Consider the following 9,420-nt stretch of genomic DNA (forward strand, 5'->3'; position numbering starts at 1 on the left):
GTTCAAGTTTCTTTTCTAAGCAATGATCTATAGGAAGAAAGTTTTGAATTTATAAAACTTAGAAAGTTGTGTATAATAATTTATTCATTCTACCTATATTGTGTTATATTTTAGAAATCCAACTGTTATAAAAATTTGATTTATGGAACCGTATTTCACATGTACTTTTGACAAAATGTAATATTTGGCAGAATACCTATACATTCATAATCATTCAAACCATAGTTATAATGTCAATTAATGACTATATTTATGTATATGTGCGCAGAGTGGTTGTATGTGTGGTGAGTGTACATGTGTGTGTGGGTATGTGGAGGGCAGAGACTGATGTTAGACCTCTTTTCTCCGTTGCTGTTCACCTTTTTTTTGGAGTCAGGGTCTTTCACAGAAAGTGAACGTCATCAATTTGCTTGGCCTGAATGGCCAATGGGCTTTAGATCCCCAACTGTTTCATGCTCCCTCACTTCCAAAGCTGAGGTTATCAGTAGGGACCACAATGCCTGGAATTTTATGTGCCTTCTGGGGATATGAGCTCAGTTCACTGTGTTTGCTTGCAAGTACTTTACCAATGGAGCCAGCTCCCCAGCTGTGGATACTTACTATTTTTAATTGATTACCTTAAAAGACTATCACTATAATAGGCATTTATCCCTTCTGTGTCAAAAAAAAAAAAACAGAGCAAATTGATTTTAAAAATATACTGGGTCCTAAAATAACAAAGGCATTAATGAGTAAACCCGCCTGTTGATGAAATGGTACCGACATTTATTTATTCCTTAACCAAAGAACAGGCTCTTGTCAAAGAACCTGGCAAAATAAAGCTAGTGAAATATCTACCGACATGAAAATATAACCCCGGAGTTGAAAGAATTACCTTTAAGAACATGGAATGCCATCTAGATGCAGCCTAGCCCACAAGATTTTATTATACAGGCAAACATATCAATCTGTGAGACATTATTGGTTATATAATATAGCCAATTACAAAATTGCAGTGTAATCTTCTAAGCAATAGTGTTTTGTTATTGTTGCTAGTGACCATCTTCCTATTAGAGTTGCAATATATACAGGACTTTTGTGAGTGATGAGCCCAGCAGCCCTGCCACAGAGAGCTTACTCAGATGCAATTGGTATAATAGCACTTAAGAGAAATGCTCCACAGACACATAGGTAAGCGCAGCATTTTCACCAAGCGGGAAAGAACCGATAAACACCCACTAGCACATGTCTGCGTGAATTGAAATGTATTTAGAAAGACCTGAGGTGGTTTGTAAAGGGCAGAGTCCACCTTTTTACTGCTTCAGAATAAAGAGAAAATGTAATTCAGACTTTTAAATTAGCTTTCGGTCATAGCCAGAAGAGGCCAGAATAATTATCAGCTGCATAATCTCATTAAATTGATCCAGTACTGAGCTGAAGACTCCAGGTATTAGCGTCTCAAATCTGTCCATGAAGTCACATACATCATCTGACTTTCTCCCTGCGTCTAGCTACACACACCCAGAAAACAACTCATTGGGGATTAATACAAGATTTAGACAACATTATTAAAAGGCTGCGCAAAAATGAACTTTGGGTCAAGGGCAATAAATGAATCAAAGGATATGCATTAGGGGACTTTAAGACTTCCACTTCAGACTAAAGTGACCCCACATAAATTCTCTCTCTTCATCACTTCCAAGCTTACAAAACATTATATGTTCATAAATCTAAAAAGTTCAAACAATCTAGGGTAGTGGTTCTCAACGTGCGAGTCTCTACTCCTTAAAGAGTCAAATGACAAACAGGAGTCACCTAAGACCACAAGAAAACATAGATGTTTAAATTATGACTTATGACAGAAGTAAAATGACAGTTATGAAGTAGCAACAAAAATAGTTTTATGGTTGGGGTCGCTTCAGCATGAGGAACTGTGTATTAAAGGGTTACTGAGTTAGGAAGATTGAGAAGCACTGAGCTAGAGTACAGGAAGCAACAGAGTGGGAACTCCTCTTTCTGTTTCATCTTTAGCATATTACTTATGAGCTACACTCATGGTGTAACATCTGCTGGGTGTGTAAATAATGCTCATCATAAAGACAAATGCATAGTTCTCTCAACCTTATGCTATTTTTTTCATTTAAAATATCTCTTAGGTCATTTTTGTGACTGTTTACACTGATCTCATTTAGGAAGCTTGAAGAACCTTCTATAATTATATTATCATTTGTTTCTCCAGTATTTTACTGTGGGGTTTCCAATGGTTTTTAAATTAAGAATGGTGTCATAGGAGCATCTTCCTCATAAAAATAAGACTGTATAAGGGCATTTGGGGGGTATCAATAAATACAGAGGACTGAGACGTTACTTTGAGACATAAGACTACATGACTAAAAGCATCTAGAAATTTCTAATTTTATTTTTTAAATTTTATTTTATTTCCCAATTAGAAATTGCATCTAATAATGGAGTGATTCAAAATTTCACTTACAATATTGGAAGCCACGAACCAAAAAGATCGTGTATAATATTTATTCAATGTGCTCTTGAGAGTATAACTGGTCTTTTATTTTATTGATTTTTATTGAGCTCTACATTTTTCTCTGCTCCCCTGCCTGCCTCTCCCCTCCACTTCAACCCCTTTCCCAAGGTCCCCATGATCCCAATATACTCAGGAGATCTTATCTTTTTATACTTCCCATGTAGATTAGATCTATGTAAGTCTCTCTTAGGTTCCTCATTGTTGTCTAGGTTCTCTGGGATTGTGATTTGTATGCTTGTTTTCCTTGCTCTATGTTTAAAAACCACTTATGAGTGAGTCCATGTGAAATAACCCGTCTTTTCAAAACAAGCAGCGCGGCCACCAGCTGCTCCTAGCTTTGCTTTCAATTACTGTGTTGTATCTCTATTCCTATCCTGTTGAGTGAAGCTCCTGAAATCTCTAGGATGGGTTACTGGGCTATTTCATTGATGACTTCCTCCTCTGGACCTTGAAGTCAATTGTTTCACAGTCCTCTAAAACAAAACATTTAAAATAAATTACTTTGTATATGGTAAACGTCGTGAAGAGAGATGCGAGCAAGAACATCTCTTCTGCACAGGCTTAAAGAAGAAGGAGAAGAAAGAAACTAGTAGAAGTGAGAGAGTGAGCAAATTTCCTTTCAGAGCGTGTGCTTTGAGCTGCCCTGAGACTCATTTTGCAGACTAATGCCAAAGGGAACGAGCCGTGTTGCCAGTTCCCCATGTCACCGCCTCTGTCTGTCTCGACTCTTTCCCAACACGGCAGACATCAGGGGAAGACTTTCAAGTACCCTTCTTAAGAGAGAAACCAGGCAGATCAGTGTGCCTGAATATCAAGCGACAAGTTAGGCAGACAGAGATGCACAGAAGAGAATCAAAGATGCAGAGCCAGGAAAAAGCATCAGGACCACAGACAAGATGGGAAGACTCAGGGAAATGAATACAGGCAGAAGGAGCCCAGAAGACTATGTTTTGATCCCCCAAGTGCTGGTGGAAAAAATATCCTTTTGTTTATCTTTTTAAACTTTCTTTTATTTATTTCATGCGTTTGTAGAGGGTTGGAGAGTGCATGTTGCCTTGTTTGCATGTGGAAGTCAGAGGACAATTTGCATATACGTCCCAGTATCCAACTCAGGCTGTCTGGCTCAGTGGCGAATGCCTTTACCCACTGAGGAGTCTCACATCGGCCTCAGCATTGAAGTCCAGGTTCTTTTTATTTTATCGTCCTGCAGTATATAAATATCACACTTGATGTTTACAAGTGTTTGATGTCCCACTATTTAAAACAGCCAACTGCCTTGTATACACCCAGAATGGCCCCGGCTAACTTATCTGTAGTGGCATGTGCTACTTTTTCTTGTTGCATGTAGTGCCATCAAGTACCCTCTCTGTCTGAGGTATTTGACACAGTGCCATCTCTATCTTTGGAATACTTTTGTTCCTCTCCCCCACTCATTATCTTCTGCTAAGCCAGCTGCACTCATGACTCCCGTCTCCCTGGCTGAGAGAGAACACTGGGTAATATCCTGCCCATGGGCTGCGTGGTACCACAATCACAACCAGGTGATGTAACTAATAAATCTGTATGCTTGTTGTTTCCAGCAAGTCTGTGCTATGTCCTTTACCTGGCACCGGCCTTCTACCAGGGTATTACTTAGTGCTAACCACGTGAAAGGACTAGCCTGCATTTTATTTTTAATTAATATCATGCCACGTGTTAGTTTACATAGGTGGTATTTATGCATTCAGTAAGTGTTTACAGAGAGGATGGCTGCACGGAATCTTGTGTGGTAAGTATGCAGTTCCGTCGGTGAGGAGGCCACTGTCTAGGTCACTCCAAGGGATTCAAGGATAGAAAGATACATAGTAGGTAAGCAACCAACCACATGCGAGTGTTGTAAGGACTGTACCTGCCTGCAGTGGAGCCTTTAAGGAGGCTCTTGGCCCCAGAGCAAAGTTTCCAAGTGTGAAGAAACCACACCAGGATTTAGTGGTCTAGAGGGGTAGTGATGACGGCCAGTGGCCAAGAAGCACTGTTTGAGGCGGTTTTCATGTGCCACAAGATGCTGTAGGAGCTGCATGCCAGAGAAAAAGGATGTTTCTTCAAGAATCAGAGGAGTGGAAAGCCCAGTAAGGCGTCTCCCGTGACTGGCAGCCTTGACCTCCTCACCTGGGAAGGACGCTAGAGCAAATAGAGCTATCACAGGGTTTTCTTTGCATTCCAGCAAGGTAGCCCAGGTTTAGAATACATGACTCACATCACGTTCCTCATGGGTTAGCATCACTACTGCTAAGCTGAGATGTCTCCCTCTGTCTGATGAAAGTTCCCTATGAAGGGAATCAGAATGTGTATCATCAGCAGGTACCATACATAGCAGCCAGGGGAGGGGACATGCTCGCTGGCCAGATGAGGAGGACTGTCAGGGCAATGCGCCAAACTAACATGCAGGCACAATGTGAAGAAGCAACACAACCTTGGAAGAAAGGGAGGAATGGCCAGAAGATAAAATAATAAGAACCATGGCAATGATATAAAGCAGCTCAGGAATCCATTCTCTGCCCTGCACCACACACTCAGATGCATGCATGTGCACACACACACACATGTGAACATACATACACACATATGCACATACTTATGCGCATATACACATGCAATTACAAATTTTTTCTTTAAAATATACATAGCAGTTTTTGAAGTGACAGGGTTAGAATACGCCTAGGCCTCACGCTCTTCGCTCTCCATGGAGAACACATTCACAGCTACTTTTCCTCTGCCACTGCCTGGAGAGGCTTGGAAGCAATCTCACAGGAAACTTTCCAGAGATTTGGGTGACCTTGTGTTTGGGATTTCATTATTGCTGAGTATTATCGGGAGTGATTTTTTAAAAATGTGTTTGCATCGGGACGTTAGGGCGTCTTTGTGCACTTCATCCCCTAAAGGTTTCCAATCCGCTCTGCTGACAGCAGAGAGGGATAAAAACAGAAGCACTGCTATTAGGCATTCTTTCAGAGGCGAGCATGGGGCATCATCGACTTATTATAAAGAAGCTTCTCATGAAATCACTGCGGAATTGTATGTTCTGAGTAAGTCACAGAAGGAGAATTACAATATCAAGCCACTGCCGCAGAGATCTTTGCATGACACGGCTCACTGAATTTCTGATACCCCCTCTCACGTCTCATTCCTTACCTATCTACAGACATCTTCCAAGGGCTGTTTTGCCCAGGATATTTGGAAATAATTTATTTTCTTTTGCAGATAGCTCACCATTTAAAAGAAAACGATGCATTCTTTACGACACTCTTTGAGGGTGCGTGTGGTTCAAAGCCACTCGGGATTTATTGGTACAATGTCTGCAATTGCAAGCATTTTACTTAAATAACACATTTCACCCTGCTACAAATAGTTCCATCTTGCTGAATATTAAGTAAGAGTTAGTCTCCTGCTCTGAGGCTCACAGTCACACTAAAGAGATGGCGGTGTGGCCTGTGAGGGAAAAGGTAGGGTAGCATTTGCCGGTCCCCAAAAATAGGTCATCTAGAAACAGACATGAGGAGACTGTGGGGCAAGAATTACAACTACACCCATGGAGCCTTTAAATGAAGTCACAGATGTATCCGTTACACTGTAGGTATCCCACATGTGGAATTAGAACAACTGTGCCCAAGGCTCAGTTCTGACCTCCAGCAGCTGTTACAAACTGGTCATCTCAATCGTCTTTAAAATCAATGACCATTACATGCTCAACCAGTCATTCCCTGCAAAAGAAGCCTGGTTAGTTTGGCCTTTCTGCTGCACCTGCTGAGCTCCCAGCCAAGATTTCCTGGTAAGCTCTCTCAGAGCTTCCCCCTGCGAACACCTCTCAGCCTGGGCTGGCAGATCTCCTCCTATGCAAGCCACGCTCTGGCTGCTATGATGTAACAGGGATGCAGAATGGGAAACTATCACAGTTCTTTGAAACTGATTATGCAGAGGGTTGAAGAGACAGCATTTGCTTTGTAAACCAGTGGTTTTGTTTCTTTGCTTGCATTGCTTTTTCTTTGCTTGACATGAGCTAGAATCATCTATGAAGAGGAACTTCAATTTAGAAAATTCCACCATCAAATTGGGTATAGGTAAGTCTGTGGGGGCATTTTGTTGATATATTAATGTTGGGAGATGGTCCAAACCACACTGGGCAGTGGCACCCCTGGACATGTGGTCCTGTGTGCTACACAAGAGCAGTCTGAGAAAGCCGTGGGGAGCAAACCAGAAAGCCATGACCCTCCCTTCCCACTGGTTCAGATTCAGAGTCCAGGTTCCTGCCTGACTTTCTTCAGTGAGGGACTGCAATAAAGTGAAATAAATACTTTCTTGCCCAAGTTGCTTTTGGTCATGGCCTTGATCACAGTAGTGGAAAGCAAACTAAGATACTGTAAAAACATCAAGACCTGAATGTGAATTCCCAGCACCTATAGAAAACCCGAGAGCAGAAAGAGCATTCTAATCTCGGTACTAGGGCTTATTAGGAAGACAGCGGATTCCTGGAGCTTTGTGAGCAGATAGCCCATCCAAATCATTAAGTTCCAGGTTCAGTCAGAGACCATGTCTCAAAAAGAAAAAAGCAGAGTAACAGAAGAAGAAACGTATATGACATCAACTTCTGATCTATACATGCAAATACATGTCCACACACTTGTACAGATAGACAAACATTTAAGCATGGAGAGAGAGAGAGAGAGAGAGAGAGAGAGAGAGAGAGAGAGAGAGCACTACATGCAGACAAAACCCCCACATATATTAAAAATATAAGATTTAAATACAAACAACAACATACAAATTCTCCACCTCTGCCATACCCATCATAAGAGAGGTGACGTAGCACCTCACTCTAGTTTGATTTCCACTTTTTCGTGGCTAATATGTGGCATCTCTCCTTATGACTTTACTGAGAGACTTGTCTATTCGTATTCTTGATACATTTCTACTGGAGATTATTTACCATCTCATTATTGAGCTGTAAGTGTGATTCATATATTCTAGGTACAAATCCCTGTGTATATATTGATATATAATTTGCAAATTGTTTCTCCATTCTACATGTCAACTTTTCAGTTTCTTGATAGTTTCTATTACATGACAAATGTATGAGCATGTGTGTATGTATAGTTGTGTAAGGCGGTCTGAATATTTTTATGAGTTCATGTGTGTGTGTGCTCATATGTGCACAATGGCAATCTTGGGTGTCATTGCTCAGGTGCTGTCCACCTTGTTATTAAGGCAAGGTCTTTTACTGGCCTGAAAGTCACCAAGTAGTCCAGGCAAGCTTCCCAGGAAGTACCAAGGATCTACTTGTGTGTAGGACTCCTAGTCTTGAGATTTCAAGCCTTGATATATACTGAGAAATTTTAATTTTTAAGTAAGTTTTGAAAATTGAACTCACATCCTGATGCTAGCCAAACAAGAATTTCACCAACTTAACTATCTCCTAGATCCTACAGAACAACAATTTTAATTAAAATATTTATTATTGCTATTATTGTTGTTATTTATTGCATTGTGTGTGTGCACATGTGTGCGTGCACGTGTGTACAGATGTACCACAGAGCATTGTGAAGGTCAGAGAACAACTTTGTGGAGTTGTTTATCTCATTCTTCCACTTTACAGGAGAGCTTGGAACTGAACCTAGGTCTCCACTTTTGTACTTAAATCTTTCAACCCCAACGTCACCACTCTCTGTCTTCTATTTAAAAACAAATTCATTTTTTATGTGTTTGTTTACCGGCAAGCTTGGACACCATGTGCATGCAGTTCCCAAAGAGGCCACAAGAGGGTGTCTGAACCCCTAGAGCTGGCATTAAGAATGGTTATGAACAGCCATTTGGGTGCTAGGATTTACTAAACCCAGGTCCTCTGCAAGAATAACAAGTACTCTGACCCCCTGAGATGACTCCCCAAGCCCCTTGTTTTTCATATTTCCTACATTCTAATATGCTCTTCCCATTAATGCATACCCTCCTCATGGCCTCTTCTAGGTTTCAAGAAAGTATGAAAGGAAATACCATGCATGTTTTAATAAGGTTGCTTCCAGAAGCCTTGAGTTATCAGACAAAACCCTGGTACCAGAATTGGGATACCTCTTTAGGAATTGGTGAAGGAGGCTCCCAAGGCTCCTCAAACTATTCCTTCTGGTTCCCCACTAGACATAGATGATTAGACCCTCCTGCTAAAGAGACCACACATCTAGATCCATGACAAGGGCAAAACAAGCTGGAAGCCTCCTCCCTACCAAATTACTTCCTAGTTCTAGATGGTGTTATGCAGGCTTCTGGAGGACAAAAGACATCATTGGTCTTGTCTGGCTATGAATGTTAAAGTTCATGAGAGCAATTTGTCAGGCTAAACATGCCCAATTCTGTAATAGTGGTACCATGGTCAGTAGCAATAACCAACCTACCTCAGATAAGATATTAGACCTTTTCACAGTAAGAAATCCATGCCTCGTACCAAAAAAAAGGTGATTAAAAAAAACATAAGGGCTGAATGATTTGGTTTTAGTCAGTAACCAAATACGGTTGCATAGCTAAACAGACATAATATTGAATGACATTCTACTTATTTATGTTTATACCCATAGACAAATGCTACTCTCAGTATAAAGCAGAGAAGCCTCTTTGTGCAGAGAATGGGGGAGACTGCAGAGACTTAAGGCCCCACAAGATGCTGATGGTGGGTGACAGATGAGGACTCAACCCTACACAGGATATTTTTATCAGCCCATCGAAGACCCAAGAGACACTGGTGTAGGGATAGGGTGGGAAAATGTAGGAGCCAGAAGATGTGGAAACAGGTTTAAACAGGTATTTATCTTTCAGCTTAGTCACCTGTCAAATTTATGTGACTTTGGATGGGACTCTAGCTCCCCTATTAAATACAT

Source organism: Microtus ochrogaster, chromosome 5 (genome assembly GCF_000317375.1).
Source record: "Microtus ochrogaster isolate Prairie Vole_2 chromosome 5, MicOch1.0, whole genome shotgun sequence".
In the NCBI taxonomy this organism is placed as follows: domain Eukaryota; kingdom Metazoa; phylum Chordata; class Mammalia; order Rodentia; family Cricetidae; genus Microtus; species Microtus ochrogaster.